This window comes from Balaenoptera physalus, assembly GCF_965194825.1.
Source record: "Balaenoptera physalus genome assembly, chromosome: 7".
In the NCBI taxonomy this organism is placed as follows: Eukaryota; Metazoa; Chordata; class Mammalia; order Artiodactyla; family Balaenopteridae; genus Balaenoptera; species Balaenoptera physalus.
The window spans coordinates 114,332,204-114,356,398 of record NC_138886.1 but is presented as its reverse complement, the minus strand read 5'-3'; the positions used below and the strand labels follow the sequence as shown (position 1 = coordinate 114,356,398).

Sequence of the window (24,195 nt, the reverse complement as noted above, 5' to 3'; positions counted from 1 at the left end):
GAAGAAATCAGTACTGGTAGAAATGCTCAAGTTTTCCAGAGCTGAAACAGGAGATGGGCTAATGACACAAGTGAGAGCATTCAGATCTGGGGCCCACCTTGAGCACTGAGGCTAAGGAACTCTTGACTTGGGTACATTCTCTGAAGTCAAGCCTTATGCCTCTAGGAAGGCACCCAGGCACCATCCAGGGGCCTCTAAATCTGCTTCCCCTCCACCCTGTCTGTCCCTGGGTCCTCGTGAACTGAGGCCGTCTGCTTCCGGGAACCGCCCTGTCCTGGGGGGCTGCTCAGACAGGGCTGGTCTCTGCGGAGGCTCGCTTTGAGATGAACAAATCCTTCTGATTTTAGAAAGGACAGATTTGAGAACTTTTCCACAGGCAGGCTTCTTCTGAAACTTCAGTTCTCTTCCTGAATTTTAAAACCATAATGTGACATTTTAACATATGGCAAAGAGAGATGGATTTGAGATCGTTTCAAACTGCTTAAAAGATCTGCATTAAACACAGATTTCCATTATTACAGATCTAATAAGTCCTATTCTCATCTGGCCTATCAGCAACAGAGTAAGTAATTACCATTCAACTTGTGTCTTTCCAGTCCATTAGCCCAATACTGATGACTCAGGCAAAGCTATACGTGAAGAACAAAATGCTGATAAGAGACAAAATGGAACGGAAGGAATGCTGCTACCTTATCCCATTCTGCTACAGCAGTTGTAAGGAATGAATCAAATATAAATAAACTTGATAGAGTGATAAGTCCAGAAGTAAATATTAAAAATACAAAACAGAGTTGTGTCTACCTAGACTAAAGGGGAAAGCAAAATGCCTCCTTGAGTACATCACCGGTTTGAAGGACCTTCAATCGTCAGTTACGATGCTTATCTAAGTACAAGGACTGGATCTAAACGGTACCAAACATCTTCAACATAAAAAGCTAAAACAGATATTCATTCTACAGTTTTTTCAAGAAATCCGGTTCCACGCTAGGTGCTGGGGATACAAATATTAATGAGACACTATCTCTACCAGCCAGAAGCTTTAGGACTATTAGGGAGATAAGTCAGTATACCAACTAGTATAACACAATGTGGTACACATTTGATAGAAATATACGCAGAGTGAAATTGGACCACACCAGGGTACTACTGTAGCACCTAACCCAGAGGAGATGGAGTCATGGAAAAATTCTGGAAGGAATGCCTGCCAGAGATGAGTCCTGAAAGGGAGAGGCATTAAGCCAGGTGAAGAAAGGGGCTACCAACGTTCCAGGCAGAGGATGCCACGTGTGCACAGTGATGAGACCACATGGAGGCTGGGTCACCGTTAAGTACGGCTGGGCAAGAAGTATGAGGTTGGGCGGGAGAAAGTGGGGAGGCAGAAGCCAGATCGTGGAAGGTTTTAAATACCATAACAAAGAGTTAGACTGTATCCTGTAAACATCTGGTTTACAGGATACTACTCTACTAATTAGTATCTACTAATTATATCTACTAATGTGAGTGGTAAGGACGTGAGATTAATGACAATGAGATCAACTGCCATTGGCAGGAATATGGGAGAAACATAGGAGAGAAAGGGGAAGACAGATTCAAGACAGTCATTTTAACCATCCCCAAACGGTGGGTATATTCCACCAGACTTCCCACCCAGAGTTTTAAGCTCATTAGACTAAAATTTTTCTTCAACCCAGAATCTCAGTGATCACTTGTCAACTAACCAACATTTGTTGAGCCTATTTCACATTCTTGGCATTTGGGCGACGACAAGAAAAATGATCACTGTGATTTGATAGTAGTGTATGTTCAAGTTAGAGAAACAGGACCAATATGCTTGAAATAGAAAACAATGAACATATATTGTTCATGTTAAATTGTGTAGTAGAAATCATCAGTTCTAGAAGAACAAAGGAAAAAATGGGATGATCAATATAGGCTGGGAAGCTTTCCAGGAGGAAGTGAGCTGTGACCATCGTGGCATCATCTCATGCATACGGAGGAGAAGGGCCTGTTTCTGCAGTGTGGAAGGCACTCTGGCGTGGCTGGAGTATAGCCAGATAAGTACGGAAAAGCTGCAGGAACAAGGGCTAAATAGGAGACAAGACCCAGTCACATGGATGGTGGAAGCAGTGTTGACGGGCGCTGGGGCTAACAGGGTGGATCACAGAAGACCAGGTGAGTCAGAGATCAGATGTTTAGGAAAAAGCTCAGAATTGGTGGCGACCACGTGGACCCAAGGGGAAGAGCTAGATGCAATATTAACAAGGCAGTGAAGAGAGAGAAAACATCAGTCTACCAGTCTGGGGATGCTAGCTCTACTGACAGAAACCAGAAAACAGAAGAAAATGCTATTTAAAGAGGTGAAGGTGATGACTTTGTTTTTTGACATAAGCCACAGAAATTGAGAACTGGAAGAGATCTTAGAGGTCACTTAATTGGACTCCTCCCGTTAGATGTCTGAGTACAGCACACTGAGTCGGAGATGACAGTGGGGCAGCCAGTGGAAATGTCCAATAAGCAATGCAGATTGGGAGCAGGATTAAACGAGAGGTCAAGAATGCAGACACAGATTTGGGCGTCTGTGGCCACAAAGGTAATAATTGAAGCTAGGAGCATAGGTGATGGGGGCCTGAAAGACAGAGAAGAATGCAGGACTTCGGGCTGGGGTCTGAGTTCAAGAAAGGGAGCAAGAGGGGGAGGTGAGCTGGTAAGGTGCCCGGAGAAGAAGCAATCAGCGGGGGCAAGAGGAGATCCAGGACAAGGTCATAAGATCCAAGAAGGAAGCGCCGTGGGAAAGAATGGCTGCATGAACGCCAAACACATCGGTTGCTACTGGTCAATCCGGGTTTCCTCCATCCTGAGTCCACTCCTAGTCATCTCTTTTCTCACACATACGCCCCATGCACTACTTGGGACTACTTGGCCTGCTTTCCCTTTTCTAGCTGCCACCATAAGCTCTGCCATCTGCATTCCCTCACACCCTCTCCCCTCTTACAGGGTTGGGCACAAGCTCTCTACTTCCACCTCTCCACACCCTCACCAATATGTCCGTTAACAAGTACCCAAATCCCTCTTAGTAATGTGCAGAGGGCTCCAGCTGCTTCTAACTCCTTTCCCCGAAATGAAATCTTTCGTCGACGACCATGGGGCTGGGAGTCCTCCATCTTAGTGCCTGTCTTGGAAATCTGCCCAGACTAATCCTCTTCGGCTCGGATGTTGAGCCCAGGCAATCAAACCCACAGCACCTGGGACGACTCGCCCAGTTCCTCAGCTTTCTGTGCAGTCCAGGTGTGCCTCTTTCTGCAGTAGACAGAAGCCGCCTCCTGTGAGTTAGATGGAAATGTAGTCATTTGCAAATGCAAATGCCTAAAATGGGACAGACTATGAACACAGATGACTGCAGGAAAAACTAAAAGAGTGACAAGAAAACAGTGACAAAGAAGGGGCTGCAGATTGAGTTAATCAAGGCAGGATTTGGAAGACAGCATCTTGAAAAGTTGAGCCTGGCTGCAAGCCCAGAAAAGAGACAAGCGGAAAGATTCCTGGGCATGGGGCCCAAGGAGGGCTCAGTTTGAGGTGTCAGGGAGATGCTGGAGAGCAGTTGTAGCCTCCATTTGTGGGCAATGCCTGGAACCAGCCGAGGGGTGACTCTTTCAAGTTCAGGGACAGAGAGAGACTACTTGGCCCAGTGTAGAAACAAGGCGACACCAACTACTGACAATGACCCCTCTCTTTGCTGGACCAAGTTAAGCTATGACAGTGGCCATTTCAACTTGTCTAAACTATACCCTCAGATTCTTCACCAGAGTGACTTCTTGATTTCAAAGTACCAGGTGTGACGTTGCTGGTACCATGTTTAATCTCTCACAGGGCAGAGAACAAAGACGACATATAGTCAAGCACAGAGACCCTTCAGCTCAAGAGGTGCCCTGGCATTTTACTGCCTTCTCTCTGAAAAGCTGAAAACCATATGCATAAACCAAAGGTACTGATATTTTAAATAAAACAGTTTGTATCAAGGAAGACTGTGCATAGAAAAAGGGCTCATGAGGGACAGAGTTTGCTGAGAGAAAAAAGTAACTCTCCCTCCACGCTCACCTATTTGCATAAGTAGTATGCTCTTTTAAAAGGCCTTTCTATACTCTTTATTTCTGCCTAGAATGTTCTTCTTTCCCCTTCCTCTCTCCCCTTCACCTTCCAAGCTCTTTAGAGACCCAACTCAAATGTCAGCTCCCTTTATTCCTACCTTTGTTGGGGTAATTTCCACTTGGTATATTCTATTTGTAATTAGCTGTTCAGTCTGTCCCCTTCTCACACATAACATGGAGACTCTTTTATTCATCTTTGTAACAAAGCAACTATGCCTGGCACAGGAAATAGGTGCTTGAAATGTATGGCCCGATTAATGAGCAAAAGATTCCACTTAAGGAGAAGGTGAGTGCAGACATCCAGAGTCTCTTGCTGCTTGATACCTTTGCCTCTGAGTAGAATACAACTCTATTCCTCCAAGGCTCCTTGGTTTCCCCTCTCTGGTGAACCAGTTCTTCCTGTCAAGTAACACCACGGCCCTAGCTTCTCTTCTAGAAGTCCATTCTAACGTCCATTCCCAGTACCAAATTGACCTATTTCTTTTGCCTCCTTAGCCCGAGTTTTAGCCCATCCTCTAGTCCCTCCATCAAGTGGTTCTTTAATTGGCACACTCCCTAACCCCTGCCTCTCAGTTAATACTTTACCATCCAACCAGTGGTCCAAGCTACAAGCTTCGTGTTATCCTTGTCTCTTGCCTCTTTCCCCATCCCCCCACCCCCACCAAATGACCAAAATTGAACTCTTTTGCTCGGGCTTCAAAGTCCACCCCAGAAATGAGTCCAGCAGCTGTGGCCTTCCACCTAGCCCCACTTCTTGCCTATTCTGTCCCTCCAACCTCAACCAACACCTTCTGAATGCTCCTAAAATGTCATTCCTTTGCTATTCTGAAACCCATGAGCTCCTTCAGTAGCCCAGCGTCATCTCCCATGCAGGGTGACTGTCACTCCAGCCACCCCTCCTCCCAGGTCCCACTGCCTTTGTCCCTGTCACCTTCTCAGACACTAGCATGGGAAGAATGTATGTCCCTAGCTCTGCCGTACTTCCATCGCTCTGACCCCACCCACCTTGGAGGGTACTCCCCAGTCCAGGTGGAAATCTGGGAGGGAGTTTCTCAACTTTATTATTATTTTTATCATTACTACTACTGCACCACCACTACTACTATTACTATCATTATATTTGGGACATTATCTATATACCCCCGTCCCATAACCTAAATTCCTCTGATTCCGTTACCTACTTCAGACTTCAGATACCGTGTTGTCTCTTCCCATAAGAATCACATCAACACCTAATAACATTATAAAAGAAATGCTTTGGCAAAATCTAAACAATAGATAAAATACTTTCTGATTTCAAGTAGTTGCTAACAGAACTATAATGCTATTCCAATGATTGATACTTCGCACAAATTCTACTACAAGCTAAACAAATTGCGAAGACATTTTTAAGATTATTTTAAAAGTGTTTTCACGTGGTGGAGCTGATGATTTAGCTTCTCCCAGTAATATAATCTTTATTTAATTAACTGGGTGATTCCATAGCAGTAGTTTGCTGTTGCTGCCAGTGCTGTCAAATGTGCAGCAATCTAGTCACTGGGGGAAGAACAACGCTGACAAGTTAAAAAGTATATTTCTTGGGGCTTCCCTGGTGGCGCAGTGGTTAAGAATCCACCTGCCAACGCAGGGGACACGGGTTCGAGCCCTGGTCTGGGAAGATCCCACATGCCACGGAGCAACTAAGCCCATGTGCCGCAACTACTGAGCCCGCACACCTAGAGCCTGCGCTCCACAACAAGAGAAGCCACCGCAATGAGAAGCCCGCGCACCGCAATGAAGAGTAGCCCCCGCTCGCCGTAACTAGAGAAAGCTGGTGCGCAGCAATGATGGCCCAGAGCAGCCAAAAATGAATTAATTTTTTTTTAAAAGTATATTTCTTCTTACAGTTTTGCTCATTAATACCAGTTACTTGATGGTATTATCAACAAAGATATATAAGGCCCTTGTTTTCTCTCACAGAAACTAGAGGGTTAAAAGTTGATAGGAATTCTTATTACAAATATAAGGAAGTGTAGAGAACTGTTCATTTTCTTTAAGTTCTATTTTCAAAAACTAAGGTTTAAATTGGAATAACAATCATGAAATGTTAGCTCTCAAAGTTTTTTCAGGGCTAGTGAGAAGAGGGAGAAAAGAACAAGGACACACTGAGGGGAGTATGCCTGCACTGGTCCACAGGAAAGAAAGATCAAATATTTCTAAAACAAATTAAAACCGACTCCCAAGTAGCAGCTTTTTCTAACTAGACTACATGTGGTCCAGCCTTTCCCTTTCACTACCCTTCAGCAGAATGTTAAAGATATCAGGGAAAAGTCAGTTAGGAGGCTACAATGTCTCCACTGAGCTGCCTGAAGTAAAAGTATATGGCAGAAAACCTAGCTAGATGCTAGCAAGCAAACAGCCAGCATCATTCTTAATGGTGAATAATTTTCCCCTAAGATCTAGAACCACGTGAGGCTATCCACTCTACCATTCCTATTCAACATCTGCTGGAGGTCCTAACCAGTGCAATAAGGTAAGAAAAAGAAATAAAATGCATTTAGATTGGAAAGGAAGAAATCATTATTCACAGAAGACTGGATAGACTACATAGAAAATACCAAGGAATAGGCAAAAAAGTTACTAGAACTAGTAAGTGAGTTTAACAGGCCTCAGGATACAAGATCAATACATAAAAATCAAGTTAATTTTTATGTACTAACAATGAGAAGTTAGAAAGTGAAAAAATCTTAAGGTATCACTTATAACAGCCTCAAACAAAATGAAGTGATTAGGAATAAATATGTGCAAGATTTATCTTTTCATTTTCTTAATTTCTTTTGAAGAACACATTTCTTTTTATGAAGTCCAATTTAGCATTTGGGTTTTTTTTTTTTTATAGTCTGTGATTTTTGTGTCCTAAGAATTAGCAATATTTGCCTAACTCAAGGTCACACAGATCTTCTCCAATGTTTCCTTCAAGAAATTTGATGGTTTTATGTTTTACACTGAGGTTCATGATCCATTTTCAGTTATTTTCATACAGGGTATTTCTGAATTAAGCAAACTCTCATAAACTAAAGCGGCACCAACACAGGAAACTGAGAAATGGATGAAAATCAGAGGGTACACACACAGCTAAATCAATCTTTCTGCTAACATCCCACAGTTGAGGCAAAGAGCTGTGATTTACATAGTAATGCAAGTTGATGAATATGATAAGGTTCTTGCCAGTTTTCCTATTGTATAAATTCTTCTGTTGGACAGTTAGACTAATAAAGAAGTGAGGGAATACATCAGTCCCCAGCGATAGCCACAAAGACTCAGGATTCCACCACTGTCTTCTCTACAGCACTTTGAAGCCCTAGTAGGTTGTTACGGCTGATGTCTCAATTTGAGCATCCAGATAAGAGAGCTATCTCCTGCCACCATGAGAGAAGGTTATGAGAAAAATCATACAAATGCAAAAGTATACTTACAATATTCCCTGTATTCGGTTCCACCTCACATCCTGCCCATACCACATAGTAATTAATAGCAAATAATTTGTACATCTTTTGATCGTGAATATCTATACATGCCTTGAAGTCAATTAGCCTTTCCTGTGACTGGAAACAATAAATCAGGTGTACTGATACATACTTAGCATAGTCAAGATGTCATGCTCTTCTAAATTTATGATTTGTTCAAGCAAAGCCTGTGTTATCACTTTGCAGGGATGTGGAAGAAAGTATTCCTGCATGGGTGGGAGATTGGACTGAGTGAGCTTCAGGCCCCCTAAGTCTCTGAAAATAGACGCGTGTCCGAATCCCAGCTGAACCACTTCCTAGCTATGTGGTTCAGCAAGTTGCTTCATTTCTCTGAATTTCATTTTCCTAATTGTAAAATGAACTAAAAGTACTTTATCTTACAGGGATTTTTTTCTCTAGGGTTAAATGGCACCATTTAGCTATTCAATCAATATCTAGTTTTTTCCTCCCTATTTCCCAACAATCACATTCATGCTCTAGAATTCTCTTAGAAATTATTTTTGTGCCAAGCTGCAATGTTCTGCATGGGAGTGGAGGGAGAAACAATGCACATGCCTGAGGCCTACCCAGTGACATCTGAGCTGGCTTGGGATGATATCACCCCAGTGATGTGGATAGACCAGAATAACACAGCAATCTACAAACGTTGATATTATTTGCCAGACTGAGAATTCCCATAAAATTACACAAATATATAGAACCAAGACTATTAACAAAAGGAGTAATAGCAGTAGCTATAAATATATATGTACCTGACACTGTTTTAGGCATTTTACATGTATTAACACACTTGATCCTCACATCAATTCTATGAAATAGGCACTTTTATTATCCCCATTTTACAGACAGGAAAACTAAGGCACATGGAGGATAAGTGTCTTGCCCAAGGTCACAAAGATGAGATTCAAACTCACAGTTGGGTTCCAGACTTCCTACTGCCTCCTAAAGATCCTCTAAAGAAAAGAAAGGACCTATCTTTTGGTCAAGAAGTGGCATTGCCAAGTCCTAACAGAGTTTTTCCATTCCTGGCCACCTGTGTGCCCGTTCTATATGCCCAGTTTTCTTAAACAACACCAGGGGACATAGGGGGCTCTTCTAGGGCACTGGCAATATTCTCTTCCTTGGGGGGATGGGGTAGTTCCATGGGTATCCATAATTATTCATTAAATTTCATGTACTCTTTCTGTTTGTACGTCTCACAATAAAAGAAAGTGGGTCAGCATTCATGCAAGGTTCCAGCTATGTAGGCTTTTAACTTTGCCCAGGCTCCACGTTCAGATGTCGCTGACACACACCTAGGGCACAGCACGAAGGTTGGGAGTAGACAAGCACAGGGTGCTGCACGCACCTCCCCTGCCCGCTTCGTACTCTGCATTTGCATGAGAGAATCACTAGAGCACAAGCTCAGCTAATCTCCTGGCTGTGTGATTGTTATTATCATGCAGCGCACACATGCATATTCACCCAGATTTAAAGGGAAGAAATAAGCCTTCCTCATGGCACTGCTGATAAACAACCCCCACAAAATCCTTCTCCCTGTACTCAAATGAAACACATTTTGAAGCCTTGTCATACTTAAAAGTGATTTGCCCATAAGTCTTTTATATGTTAATAACATCGTATGTTGAATATTTCATTCCCAAGATCTTTATTTGATTGGTTTCCACGTGATGTTCAGCACAATGGAAATGGACACAGAGATATCAGGTGCCTTTGGACACCAATCTCCATGTGAAAGCTGGCATTGCTGGCATCCAAATACACTGAACGCAGCTGCAGCAGGAGCCCCGGCCGTGTCTGTTAAGTCTGCTTATTTCCAGACAAAACATTTTAATTCCTAGCGTGAGAGAGGGGGGCTTAGGGGCAAGGGTGATGCTGGAAGAGGACAGAGAGGAGAGAAGAAGAAAGGGGAGAATGGAAAAGGCTTGATAACCAGGAGTTAAGGAATTTGGCTCTGCCGCTCTTTTGCAGCTATTATGAGACTGACTTCTCTGCGTAACCCTGTCCTCTTCACATAGGTTAGGTGTATACAGCCAGGGCTTCTCAACCCTAGGAGCACACGAGGTTGACCCAGTGTCTCCGGCAAGGGGCCTGATTCAATTAGGGGGCAAGGAGACTGGGAGCAACACGGATACCAGCCCCAGGTGACCTTAACATGCATCCAGGGTTCCACTTGGAAGTAAGTCTCTGGGCTCTGCAGACGTCCAAGATCCAGGCAGGCCACACAGCAGGCAGGAGGGCTGCACACAGACCCCAGGAAATGTGCTGAAGGTTCTTACCCAGGCCCACCTTCCCCCTTGACGACGCCTCTGGCTCCCACATTATGCATCCTGTGTCTCACTCCTATCAATAAATAGATGGTCCTTTGATCTCAGAGCACACTAGGAGGCGACAGAATTTTGTTTCTACCCAATGCCATACTGATTTCACACTTCTTCCAACGTCCAGGTACGTACTGGCTTTATCTGATTTGTCTCTCCAGCTACGTAAGGCATTAACACCTCACCCCCCAAGGTAAAGGGCAGGATAACCAGCTGTGGTTCAAGGATCACCAGCCTCATGACAATTTAAATGGCACAAGCATTTGCAGTTGCTTAAAAGGATACTACGCAGTTTCCTACACCTGACCTCGCTTCTTTCTCCCAGCAGCCCTGTAAAGTGGGTACTATTGTATCCAAGAAAAAACTGAAATTACATTGGAGAAATTAAGTAACACCTAAAGATTCAGCCTAGGTTCTTAGCACACCAGTCTCCTGGTTCTAAGGCACCGTGACACTGTGAACTCTCATGACTCACACTTCAGTCGTGGTTAAGAGAGTGACAGCTCCACTCAGAGTGCCTGCCTTTGAATCCTGGTTCCCGACCTGTGTGACCTTGGGCAAGTCACTACACCTCTCTGAGCCTCACTTTCCCCATCTACAAATGGGAATGATGTTAGTACCTACCCACAGAGAGTTGTGAGAAGTAAATGAGATGGTGTATATAAAGTACTTAGAACAATGTCTAAAACATAGAACTCGGTCAATAAATATAAGCCACCCTTGCTGCTATTATTACCTTCACTTTATGGGTGCATCTGTGTATACATGTGCTCGCACACAGGTTCCAGCCAGGCTCTCTGGAGATCTTTCTTGCCATTTGCACTACTGCCATTTACAAGTGGCCTTGACCAAGGAGGCTACTGAATTCTGCATTCCGTCTTTTCTGTTCTTCAGAAGCCCCTGTGCCTGCCCCGCCTCCCCCCGTGCCCAAAATCCCACCTCCAGGCCATTGCTTTCCATCTCCCTCCCCTTCTCCAAGGTCTCTGGGCAAAGAAGCGCAGGGCACAACCATGGAAATAACGGGAACATCCTGCAGCCAATGAGATGGCAGCAGTGCCAAGAGAGCAACTCTTCCTAGAGCAATGGAAGCCTCAGGGTTAGGAATGGATTATTCACGTGCTAGAATATACCTTGTATTCTCAACCCACAGGGGAGATTAAGGCTGCTGGGTCCAGGCCTGGGGGTATAAAAGGAAATTGTTCTCTTGGTCTGTCTTGTCTTGCACTTGGTACTTAAGGCCAACCATCCTCACTACAGATTTCCCTTCCAGATGCCCCTTCACCACAGGGGGACAAGGCCCGCAACAGAAGCCCCTCCGTCCCCTTCCAGGGAGCTGGCCGCTGGCAGCTGCCCATCCCTCCACCCAGCACATGCCCAGCCCAGCAGCAGGGGCCTCGCAGCAGAACCCGGGCCCTCACAGAAAGCAGACACCTATGAATTAAAGGAGAAGCAATGTTGGCACCCATGGGTGTTTAAATACCCATAATGATAGCAGGACGCACTCAAGATCACACACCACACCCCCAAAGCCTAATTCTGCCAGCACCCTTTCCAAAAATGTAAACTGAATGAGAGCTTTGGCTCAGAGCTACAGGAATAACTGGGGCCCTGTTCCACGGCAGACCACTCCTCTGTCTGGAGGCCGGGCGCTGTGCAGCTGCTCTCAGCACGTTCTCCTATTTAATCCTCACGACAATCCTCTAACAAGTAACTTGCAATGAGTGGTGTGTCCCCATTTTCACGATGCGGAGCCTGAGGCTTAGAGAGATTGGGTGACCTGCCCAGGAGCCGGGTTCTTGCCGGAAGGGGCCTTAGAGTCTCCAGTCCAGTTCCCCTGCTTCCCAAGACCCAAGAATCTGTGTCTCGTGTCCGCAGCGCCCCCAGATTCAGAGCCCAGGCCCCCTGTGTTCTCCTCGGTAGGACATGATGCTCTTCATTCACCTTTTCTTTATCAAAAAGCATTTTCAACATCAGCAGTCTATTGATATCACGTAAAAGGAGGCTCTCCCGGGAGACCAAAGTACATCCCAAAATTGTTTCCTAAAAGAACAACTTTATTTTTTTTCTCTTCTTCAAATACCCCAGTTTAAGGCTGCATAAAACCTGCCCTACTTAAGAGCTTCCACAAGAGGTTCGGCTTTCGCACACGGTAAATCAAGTTCAGCGTTTCTCGGCGACTCATCACCCCAAGTAGCTAATGAAGATAACCCATCAGAGCTGCGGCCATTCCTGCCCAAGGAGACAGCGAAAAAACAGCCGGGGCGGGGGAAAGACACCAGGAATTAAATGGGGAAACAGATGATATTTAATTATATAAATATTCTCAGCAATGCTCTGAGGAATGGAATGATTGGCTTGCTGGGCAGCCCCTCATTGAACCAGGCGGCAGAGAAAATTTATACCACAGAATTCATGTTTTCATTAGAATTCACACAGCCTGTGTTTAGAAAGTAGGTGTCTGGAAGCTTGATGATATTTCGCGTTCATAATCTGACGCTGTAATACGGTGGCGTTAAAAAGAGAAGGGCGGCGCCTCTCTTATTCATTTGATACTTACATTTTATGAGTGTTATTATTTGACATAATTGCATACAAAGAATTAGCAATGTTAATTAATGCTGCACTAATGCAGTCATAATTACTTCCATTTATTCTAGAACGTAAGTGAATTTATAAATTTATTTATTTGGAATTCAAGTGACTTCTTGGATTCACACTTTTAACAACTAAAATCTATTTGCCCCTCCACTCTAACTAACCCTGCACAGGTAAAAGATGGTCTACAGTTTTAGCTAAAAAGGACCTTCTCTGGCAGAATTCATGACATGGAAAAATAAAGTCATTGATTCACTCCAGCTGTATTTCTAGTCACCTATTGGGTTTGTTTGATATTATTTTTATCCCACTTCCACTGTAATGAAGCTGAATTAAGTGGCCCAAAGAGAATTTCAAATGGACTTCTTCGCACATTTTCAACTGACAAAGTGCAAAGAATGAAAAGAAAAGCAGTTGATTTCAACACCCTGCTCAGCATTATAGTGACTAGTGTCTCTAAGGGTTTTAAAAGATTTCAAGTCATAAAGGTGTCTTCCTGGGGAAAACCAAGGGAAACTTTATATGCATTTTCTACCAAATTTAACAACGAAATGTCCATTAAGAATTAATATCCTCCAAATTAGGACTGTATCTCCTAAAAAAAAAAAAAAAAAGTTAAGTATTTGGAGGCAGTTTTCTCTCAGTGTACCTCTTCTTCAAATATGGTCCACCCGTCATTTAAATCCAAACAGCATGTTTACAAGATTTTTTCTGGAAATAAGATTTTAAGAGATAATGCCAATTAAACTCTGCCTTACACGAGGCAACCTCTCTCCCGTCTCCCCACCAGCATACACACATGCAAATCTACTTACTAGAAAGCTTTGACAGAGATGTTATCCTGGAACAAATTTCAACAAATTGAAGGAAAGGCAGTTCTGTCACTGTATTCTGTATTGAGTGAGAATAGCGCTTCTATGCAGTTTTTAGAAGGGGGAAAGCATCACTAGGCTCTAGAAATGAGTTAAGGTCCCTCCACACACACCCCAGGACAGAAGGTTTCACGCCCCTTCCCTGATTCTTCCATCTGAGACCTGGAAAGGACGGAGAGGTCATCCGACCCCGTGCCAGGCTGAAACTGTCTCTGACCTGGTGATGTAGTAGGAGGAAAAGGACTAAAGAGCTGACTCTGTCATCCTTCTAATACTCCTTTCCTGTAGGGTGTGTGTTCCATGTGCAACTGACACATCCCCTGCCTGCAGGGGTGGGAGTGTGCCCCACGTCTGTATCTATGGCTCAAACCTTGCCTTGAACTCCTCGTCCCCACGGGCTGACTACTCAGTCCACACCCCTGGCTCAGCATCCTCACTTAGGTCTCTAACAGACATCGGAAACTTACAGGCCCGACCCTCCACTCAAACCTCCAGGTCGGTCGCCATCCTCACTCATTAATACCACCACTCTCCTTCCCCTGGATCAGGCGACCAACCAAGGGTCATGCCTGACTCCTCCCTTGGGTCTCAACCCCACAACCAATCTGTCAAAAAATCCCATTGGCTGTACCTTCACAATAAATCCAGAATCCAACCAGTACTCGCCTCAGCAGCCCAAGCCACCATCACCTCTCACCAGGATGACTGCTCTAGTCTCCCAGCTGGTCACCCTGATACCAACTCTGCCATCTCTAGTTCAGTAAATTCTCAATACAATAGCCAGGGGGATATTTTTAAGCCATTGAGTCATATCCTGTCACTCCTTGGGTCAAACCCTCCAGTAAGTTCCTATCTCGGAGTGGACACCAAAATCCTTACAATGGCCTTCAGTAACCAACATAACCAGGCCCCATCCCTCCCCCACCCAACTCCTTGCATCTCCTCTTTGAACTCATCTCCCACTACTCTACCTTTCTCTCACTCTCTCCAGCCACACTGGCCTTCTGTTTCCTGAACATACTGGGCATAATCCTGCCTCAGGACCTTTGCACTGACATTCTCTATGACTAGAATGCCCTTTCCCTACATACCCGCATGACACTCTCTCCTACTACCTTCAAGTCTTTGCTCAAATGCCTCGTCTTCTCATCTGACCATCCTATTTAAAACTGTACCACCCCTCAACTATACCGCAGCACAATCCCACTCTTATGATTTTAGGTTTTCCTTGTTTTATAACCTTCCAACATAATACGTAATTTGCCTAATGTTTGTAGTCTGGTGCCCCCATCCCAGATGAATATAAAATCCATGGTGGCAGAATTTTTTATCTTTTATTCCCTGCTGGATTCCCAGTACTTATACAACAGCACCTGGAACAGAGTGGACACTCAATTAATATTAATTAAATGAATAATGAATTTTGATAGATGCTGTGTTGCCAAGCCATAATTGTATCTCTCCCTCCCCCCACTCCTCTTCTCTCTTTCCCTCCCTCCCTCCCTCCCTCCCTCCCTCCCATTAGAATGCTGTGGACCTCTGAAGGCAGGCATCCTGTCCTTGTCACTGCTGTGCTCCAGCATCAAGGACTGGGGCCTGGCACAGACAATGCCGTGCTCTCCTTTCCACATCTCCCCTCCTTGAGGGTAAGGAAAGGGTCTCACACCTCCAGTTTCCCTTGCACTTCTTTAACCATATAGTAGATACATCACAAATTTTGTCAAATTCATTCGAAATGCTCCAGGCAGAACAAATATTTTGGGGTAGAAAAAAGAAAAACTCCTATTTGAGTGCATATTTTAGATTTCATTTCAATTTCTAATGAAGAGCATCTATTCAGCTTCCATTTTTATAAAAAGGATTTAGTTAAATAGTGTTGCACTGAGATTATGGAGCTAGTTTGTATAGGAGATTGACCTGCTTCACCAGAGGAAATCAGCTAATCTGAGTTGTCAAGACAGTAGCTTTCAGCATACTCAGAAGCCCACCATTTGAAACACTTAGTAGTTTATACGACCAGTATAGCCTACATGTATGCCAAAGCAAAACATCTGTGGTTGCTGGTTAAACTGTGACAATGAAAGGCACCTTCCTGCTGCCTCAGAACACCTGGGTGCTGGCTGCCACCCAGCCCCTTCCCTTCCCTTGGGCCCATCTCAGTGGTTGGTGCCTTCTCTCTCCTGTATCTTCAGTGGCTCCCTCATTGCTAGATTCTTCCCATCAGCTTATCAACTGATTCCCCAACAAACCCCAACTTAAAAAGAAACTAACCCACCTCTTTCCAGCTGCAGCTTCTGTTTTTCCTTCATTCAAAGCCAAGTTCTCCAAAGGGCTTGTCTCACTACACTCCCTGCTGTGGTTACACTAACACCCCAGGCCACTCCTCACCTTCCCTCTCCTTAATCACTCAAATAACACCCACCAACTTTCTTGGTGCTAAATCCAGTGGATTCTTAATTGTCATTTCTTTTTTTTTTTTTTTTTTTTGGCTGCACCCTGCAGCTTGTGGGATCTTAGTTCCCCGACCAGGGATAGAACCCACGCGCCCTGCACTGGAAGGCGGAGTCTTAACCACTGGACCGCCGGGGAAGGCCCTAATCGTCATTTCTTTTATTCGACCATTGAAGGGTACTGACCACTCGCTCCATCTTGAAATGTTCCTTCCCTTCCCTTCTGTGTTTCTAGAACAACACACTCGGTCCAAACCCTGGCCTCTTCTCATTCTCACAATCTCATCCACTCCCAAGTCTCGAGTTACTTCTGATAAACAATTCCCAAGTGCACATGTCCAGCCCAGAGAGCGCTCCTGATCTGCCCTCCCGACAGTAACCACCGTCACCTCAAACTCAAGCCATCCACCGCTTTCCCCTCTCCACCATGCTCTGTGCCTGCCATCAGCGGATGCCATCACACTCCACCCGGTTGCCCAGGCAGGAGAATCCAGTTGCAAGCATTCCCCAGCCCCACATCCAACCAATCCCAAATTCCTGTACTTCTTAGCCCTGTAATCCATTACTTCCCACCGTCCTCACGTTCACTAGCTTGGTCTGTCTCCTGGCTTGCTTCACCTGCTTATCTCCTCTACCCCTCTAACCCATCTTCTATAACGCAGTGAGAGTGAACATTCTAATTTCCATATCAGATAATGCCACTCCACCACTTAAAGCCCTCCGAGGGACCATCGGCGAAATGCAAATCAAAACTGCAGAGAGGTACCACTTCACACCCACCAGATGGCTTTAAAAAAAAAGACAGATAATAATAAATGTTGGGGGAGGGTGTGGAGAAATTGGACCCCTCTGCTGATGGAACACACTGCTGGTGGGACTGTAAAATGGTGCAGGGGTAAGCAGACTTAAAAAAAAAATAGTCCGGCAATGCCTCAAAAAGTTTAATAAACATAGTTACTACATAACCCAGCAATTCCATTCTGAGATATTTACCCAAGAGAAATTAAAACAACTTTAAGACACAAAAACCTGTACATGAATGACTGCAGCAGTATTATTCATAATACATGAAAAGTAGAAACAACCCAAATGTCCATCAACTGATGAGTGGATAAATAAAATGCAGTATATCTGTACAAAGGAATATCACTCAGCAATAAGAAGGAGCAAAGCACTCATATATGCTACTGCATGGACAAGCTGTGAAAATGTATGCTAAGTGAAAGAAGCCGAAAGACCACGTATTATATGATTTCATTTATATGAAATGTCCACAGAAAACAAATCCATAGTGACAGAAAGTAGACTGGCGTTTGCCTAGGGCTGGGGGAGATTTGAGAGGGAATGAGGAATGACTGTTGACAGGTACAGGGTTTCTTTTGGGGGTGATGAAAAATGCTCTAAAACTGACCATGGTGACGGTTGCACAACTGTGTGACTATACTAAAAACCACTATTGTACACTTTAAATAGGTGAACTGTATGTGAATTATATCTCAATAAAGCTGTTATTAAAAAGGAGGGAGGGAGAGAGGGAACGGGAGAAAGACTTGCTCACCAATTGTAGTGTATGAACCTTCTTTAGATCCTGATTTGAAGAAAATGTGAGGGAAATTTGACACTGACTCTAATATTTGGTGATATTAGAGAATTGCTCTCAAATTTCTGAAGTGAAAAAAAAAACACACCCTACAAGAACTTTTACTTGCCCTTATAATTAAGTTGGAACTTCTGAGATGGCTTACAGACCCCTAATAACCTAGCCCCGCCTCCTTCTGCAGCCATCTCCCATGACTCTCCTCCCAAGCCCTCCTTATCATCCCTGCCCCCAATCCTTATTTCTGCCACAGTGATCTTTTTAAAAATTCTTTGAAAGTGTCATGATGCTATCTTAATTCCTTGAACCAACTGAGATATCAACTAGACCAACCAATGATTATATTCAAGAAGACTAAGGCCTCCGGGTCACACCATTAGTAACAGAACTAGAAATGCTGAAACAATAGTACATTAAACACTCACATAGCCTCACCCAGATTCATCAGCTATTCACATCCTGGCAAACCTCCTCTCTCCCCCTGCCCCCCTCTGTCTCTCTCTGTCTCTGTCTCTCTCTCTATCTCTCTCTCTCTCTGATATGAATATATACACGTTTTCCTTTTGCTAAACTATCCAAAATTGGGCTTAAGACAGCATGAAATTTCACCTTATTTACTTCAACAGTCATCCTTCAAAAACAAGGACCTTCTCCCATCTAACCACAACTTTTAAAGAGTGAACATTCACTCACTATCATCATCCAATATAAAGTTCATACTCAAATTTCTCCAATTGTCTCAAAAATGTCCTTTATAGCTATTTTGTTTGTTTGATCCAGAATCCAACCAAGTTTCATTCACTGCTGTTGGCTGTTCTCTCTTCAGTCTCCCTGATCGAAAACAGCTCCTGCACTTCCCTCTGTCCTTCAGGACATTAAATCGTTAAAGGGGTCCAGGCCAGTCCTGCGGCAGTCGTGTACCCCCCACTCCATCACATCGGGGCTCTCGCTATGTGTGATGTCAAGCCCGACCATCTGGTCAAGGTGCTGACAGCCAGTCTCTCCACTTCAGTGCTCCGTGGAGGACAGGAGAACACGCTGTTCTTCAACATCAGCGACCTTTCTTCCAGCAGCGTTAGCATCCATCCTGAGTCAGTGATGACACTGGTGTTACAAAATGATGATTTTTGCAATTCCATAATCCCTTCTATATTTGTTAGCTAACCTTCCCCTCTAAGTAGAGCTTCTCCCTACTCCCACCTTCCTGCTCCTCTCTCATCACTGCTAACTCATGGGTTTGTTTTTTACAAATGTCATGTGTTAGAATCCAGGACCATCAAAAAATTTTTGGATACTGAAACGGTCCCAAGTTTGGCTCCTGAGAGTCCCTTTCAGCTGGTCCCTTGACATGACCTCACTAGTCTTTTAGCACTTTCTTGCTTCTGGCACAACCAAATGTCTCAGGCTTGCATTCTCTCCCATGGTTTCTTTCAGTGGAATATGGATTTAGAAACCAAGACCCAGGCATTAGAGTTGCTCATTACTACTGGCATGACATGGTTTCTAGGCTCTTTCAGTAGCTACAGCTCTGTGTGTGTGTGTGTGTGTGTGTGTGTGTGTGTGTGTGTGTGTGTGTGTGTGTGTGTGTGTGTGCGTCTGTCTGTCTAACAAGAGTTCATACTGAGACTTTCTACTCAAATCCAATACCATGAGACCCTTCCTTACATTCCCCCTTCTCCATATTTGTGTCCCTCCCTCATCTGCAGCAGAAATTCTGGTTTCCAGCACATCAGTACATTTACTCATTTGCTCTCTCCTAAACAAACACATGATAGTTTCAGAATTTCATCACCAATATCCCTACCAAAAGAAGTCCTTTTGTCATTAAACTGCATCCAGTGTGGGTATAATTCTTTAAATATAGGGCTCTTTGGCAAGCTTGGGATAAAAAAGATCTTTTCAATGATTCTATTAATCATAAAATTAACTTTTTCTCTCAAAATATGAATTTAAGATAGTACCGATACATATATACATATAAGAATCAAACTCTATGAAAATTAGCTTTCACATTAAGTTTTACAGTACCTGCGATATTTAAATAGGTAATGTTAAGCTTTTGTGAGTCAACATTACAGAGCTTTTAAAGACCATGGATCCAATTTCCATCGAAACAACAGATCACTATTTCCAAGAAAAAAATTAAAAACCTTTTCAATACACAAGTAATCTTCTTAAGATGACCTTCAAACAGTTAATAAGTCTGACCCATGCTTTAACATTCTTTCACAAGAAATAAGTGAAACTGTTCTATTTAAAATGGGAATTTATTGTTCCTATAAAACACAAACATAGCCTTGAGGTTTACGTCTTACTGAAGCACATTTTGGTAGCATCTTGGTAACTAGTGCTTTTAACTGGGTGGTCACATCTACTGTGACCTTAGTAACACAGCTACTCCTCTGCAAGGTTGGAAAGCATGTGTCCCCACCCATACAGATCTAATTAATGAGTGGGCTCTGACCATTTCTCATTTCTCAAGATCAGGTCTTATCCTTCCTTGCATTCTACTTTCACCAAATAAAACATATAATATGCGTTGAGGATCCCAGACTATTATTTCGTCTCCTCCGTGACTATCTCTGAAAGTACAGATTTCTTAGGCCAAAACCATAGTAGTTTTGATTTAAACTTTGACTACAAGGCATTGACTACCCACATGAAAATGGTCAAAACACCATTGCTGGGCTTCCCTGGTGGCGCAGTGGTTGAGAGCCTGCCTGCCAATGCAGGGGACATGGGTTCGAGCCCTGGTCTGGGAAGATCCCACATGCCGCGCAGCAACTGGGCCCGTGAGCCACAACTACTGAGCCTGCGCGTCTGGAGCCTGTGTTCCGCGACAAGAGAGGCCGCGACAGTGAGAGGCCCGCACACCGCGATGAAGAGTGGCCCCCGCTTGCCGCAACTAGAGAAAGCCCTCGCACAGAAACGAAGACCCAACACAGCCAAAAATATAAATAAATAAATAAATAAATCATTAAAACAAAACAAAAAAAACAACACTGCTGTGTTCCTTCTGTATGGTGTTAAACCTAATTTTTAATTAGTGATATCAACAAGAAACATCCTAAAACCTTGATCCTAAAAAAAATGAATTTTAGATTTCAATTGAGAATACAAGATTCAAAAACCAATTGCATGCCCTTTCTCGAATTTTTTCTAAGTCCGTTTCACTTGCTTCTTCCAGAAGGATGTTTAGCAAGGATGCTTAGCAACAAGGATGTTTCCATACTTTTTCAGTATGGAAAAGCAGCCAATGCATTTCGTGTGCTTCTCTGACCGTGGGCAATATCCTCACCGGTGCTACCAGCTGCTGTTGCTTTGGGAAGTGACCAACATCAAAACCGTAACTTTCAGCCAAAAGAATCATTACTAGATGTCTACCCAACTGTTGGTCTCATGCCTTAAGAAGGGAAAAAGAGACTAGGAGACTGAAGCAGAAGAAAGATACTGGTGTGCGTGTTCACTGAGGGTAAAGAAGACTAAACGTGAGGGAGTAAGATCGTTTGGGTAAATGAAGAGGTGAAAGCCAGGATGAGTTATTAGGAGGGAAATGAAGGTGGAAGACATAGTGAAAAGAATGATTTCATTGGAAGAAGACCCAGTGTCTTCCATCCCAGACAACCATCTAGCCACGCCACCTTCTCAGGCTTCCGCTTTCTCAGGTCCTGAATAAAATGTTCCACTCACTTTTTCAATTGCGGTAAATTACACATAACATAAAATGTACCATCTTAACCATTTTTAAGTGTGCAGTGCAGTGACATTCAGTACTTTCACACTATTGTGCAACCATCACCAGGACTTTCTCATCTTCACAACTGAAACTCTGTACCCAATAAACAATAACACCCCATTCCTCCTTCCTCCCAGCCCCTGGCAACCCTCATTCTACTTTCTGTCTCTATGGATTTGACTCCTCTGGGTACCTCATATAAAAGGAGAATCATCTAATATCTATCCTTCTGTGACTGGCTTATTTCACTGAGCATAATGTCCTCACGGTTCATCCATGTTGTAGCATACATCAATATGTCCCTCCTTTTTCAGACTGAATAATATACCATCGTATGTACAGATCTGTTCAACGGACACCTGGGCATTGCCACCTTTTGGCCACAATGCATAATGCTGCTATGAAAGTGGGCGTTCATGCTCCTCCACTCATTATTAACAACCTCCTATAGAATGTACAGATAGCATGATCTCTTTATTAATTATTTTAAAGATACTTCTGTACCCAGCAGGAGATGCACAGAATCTGAAAAACAGAAGAGAAATATTTGTTTTGATGATTCCCCAATCCACTCAAATATCCAGCCTGAAATAAGTTCGCCCCAGCATTCTTTACAGCCTTATGATTCAAATCCAGTGACTCATCTTCCTGTCAAGAAGACGAGGAACTGAGCAAAAAGAAATTGACACACACTAGTTCTTGGTCTTAAAAATACTTCTTTATTACACCTCCCTTCTGAGTCATAAAAACAAACTTCTCTAATAGATTTTATATTTGACATATTTATACTTTTATGACTCAATCCAATTTTATTTTTTTATTTACATACACATATGTATGCATACGTGTTTGTGTATGTGTATGTATATAACATTTTATACACACACAAATATACATTTATTTACACATACTGAGTTCTATTCTTCATCTATCCTATTCAAGCTAAAGTCCAATTTGCTGAATTTCCAGGGGGATTTTCCACTTCAATACACAAAAAAATATGCTCACAATTTAACTTCACATAATAAGATTGCCAGTGCGGTTAAGTGAGCCATGTTTCAGAGTGGAAGTATGTACATACTAAAAGAACTATTTTAGAAGCACCCCCAGATTTCTTTTGAATAAAACATAGTCTCACAATAAATTGGTCATAAGAAACCAAGGAAGTAGGGGGCAAATGATGGGACACTGATGCTGTGTAGTTGTGTTAACACATTTTAAGTCAGATAAAAAGGTCAGGTAAACTTTCTTTTTTTTAATAAATTTATTTATTTGTTTATTTAATTTTGGCTGCATTGGGTCTTCGACGTTGGGTCTTCATGGCTGCGCACAAGCTTTCTCTAGTTGCGGCGAGCGGGGGCTACTCTTCATTGCGGTGCGCGGGCTTCTCATTGCACTGGCTTCTCTTGTTGCAGAGCTCGGGCTCTAGGCGCGCAGGCTTCAGCAGTTGTGGCACGTAGGCTCAGTAGTTGTGGCTCGCGGGCTCTAGAGCGCAGGCTCAGTAGTTGTGGTGCACGGGCTTAGCTGCTCCACGGCATGTGGGATCTTCCCGGACCAGGGCTTGAACCCGTGTGCCCTGCATTGGCAGGCAGATTCTCAACCACCGCCCCACCAGGGAAGTCCCTAGGCCAGGTAACATTTTAAGTGACCTCATCCTTGACTTCAGGCCTTCTCATCAAGTGGCACATGCAGAAAAAGAAATAAGATTGATATGTTCATCTTCCCAGGCACACTTATCTCATCACTGCTTTTCTTCCAACGATTGTAAGCTCCAGTCAAGCTTGTATCCTGACCCAATCCTTCCTTCTGCTAGGATGTTCTCCACTCCCCATCTGTTCCTGTCCAAACACTTTCCATCCACCAGCCTCCACCACGAGGCCCTTCCTGACACCCTCACTAGCTGCCATGCGTGATTCCTACCTCTTCTAACCTTCCTCACGGCGGCTCCCAACAGGAACAAACAGCATGCGATGCATTCCCAGCCACGTCTTGTCCCCCCTCTGCCCTGCAATCTCACACGTGAACACGCTAGCTAGGGCTCGCTGACACCACCTACACCAGCGTGTTCAGGTAGTGCCATGAACCTGTCCGTTCCACACCTTACTCATCTGCAAAATGAAGAGATCACAGCCTGTGCTACCCCCTCCGCGGGTTCCTGGGGCAGCTGAAACGATGCTCTAAAGACACAACTGACAGTGCAAGTGCTGGGAAGACAGGATGCAGGGGCTGAAGAGAAGAGAGCTGTGTTTTCCAACCTTGTGAGCTTTTTATGCAGTGGCTTCAGAATAGAGCAGGGAACAGGCGGGTTTTTTTGATATAAGTCAAATTACCAAGCCAGACACAAAAACAAACTCACAGATATCTGTCAGTCAAACTGGGCCATAATTGCTATGTGAGGCTGCTTTTTTTGTTGTTTGTTCCCGGAGATTTGAGGTCATATATTAACGCATTAATTGAAATTTTGGTCATAATTAACATGTATTAAGCTGTTGATTACATGGTTGCATTTTGAAATTTTTAATTGGTTTGTTTCAATTGATAAAAGGTAATTTGTTTGGGGATGATGTTTAGAATTCTGTATTTAATTATCATTGAATAGATAATTAATATAGTGTAGCAATAGTAAACAATGACTATGGTAATTATCATTGAAGTACACATATTTGTACAAATATGAAAGACTGATTTTCTCTCTGAAGTTGCTTTGGTCTTTGCTCTGAGCTGGTTGCACTGTTTCACTTCCTTCACAGATGTAATTAACAACATCTCTGTGTCATCCTCTCACTTGGATTTGAATAGAGCTTTGAGAAGCCGTGGACATCCTAAAAGCCACATCGAGCTCCATTTTTCCCTCTTTGCCGATTACTCACTCAGAGAGCTTTTCTGCATTTCCGTTGGCTCTCGACATTCCCACAGTACCAAACTGAACGTTTGTATTAAAGCATTCCTCTATCGTTAGGGTACTCTTTCCCC

The 24,195-nt window shown here is 43.6% G+C and overlaps 1 protein-coding gene and 1 long non-coding RNA gene across 3 annotated transcripts in view; both read right to left on the bottom strand.

Annotated features, from left to right (window-relative positions):
• Positions 1-24,195, bottom strand: part of MSRA (methionine sulfoxide reductase A) — a 377,340-nt gene that overhangs the window by 259,263 nt on the left and 93,882 nt on the right. The window lies entirely within an intron of this gene.
• The window catches only part of LOC309664107, a 61,839-nt gene continuing 58,746 nt past the window's right edge, over positions 21,103-24,195 (bottom strand). The window contains exon 3 of the long non-coding RNA XR_014265618.1: positions 21,103-22,890. This is a non-coding gene — a long non-coding RNA (uncharacterized lncRNA). The remainder of the gene's footprint in view (positions 22,891-24,195) is intronic.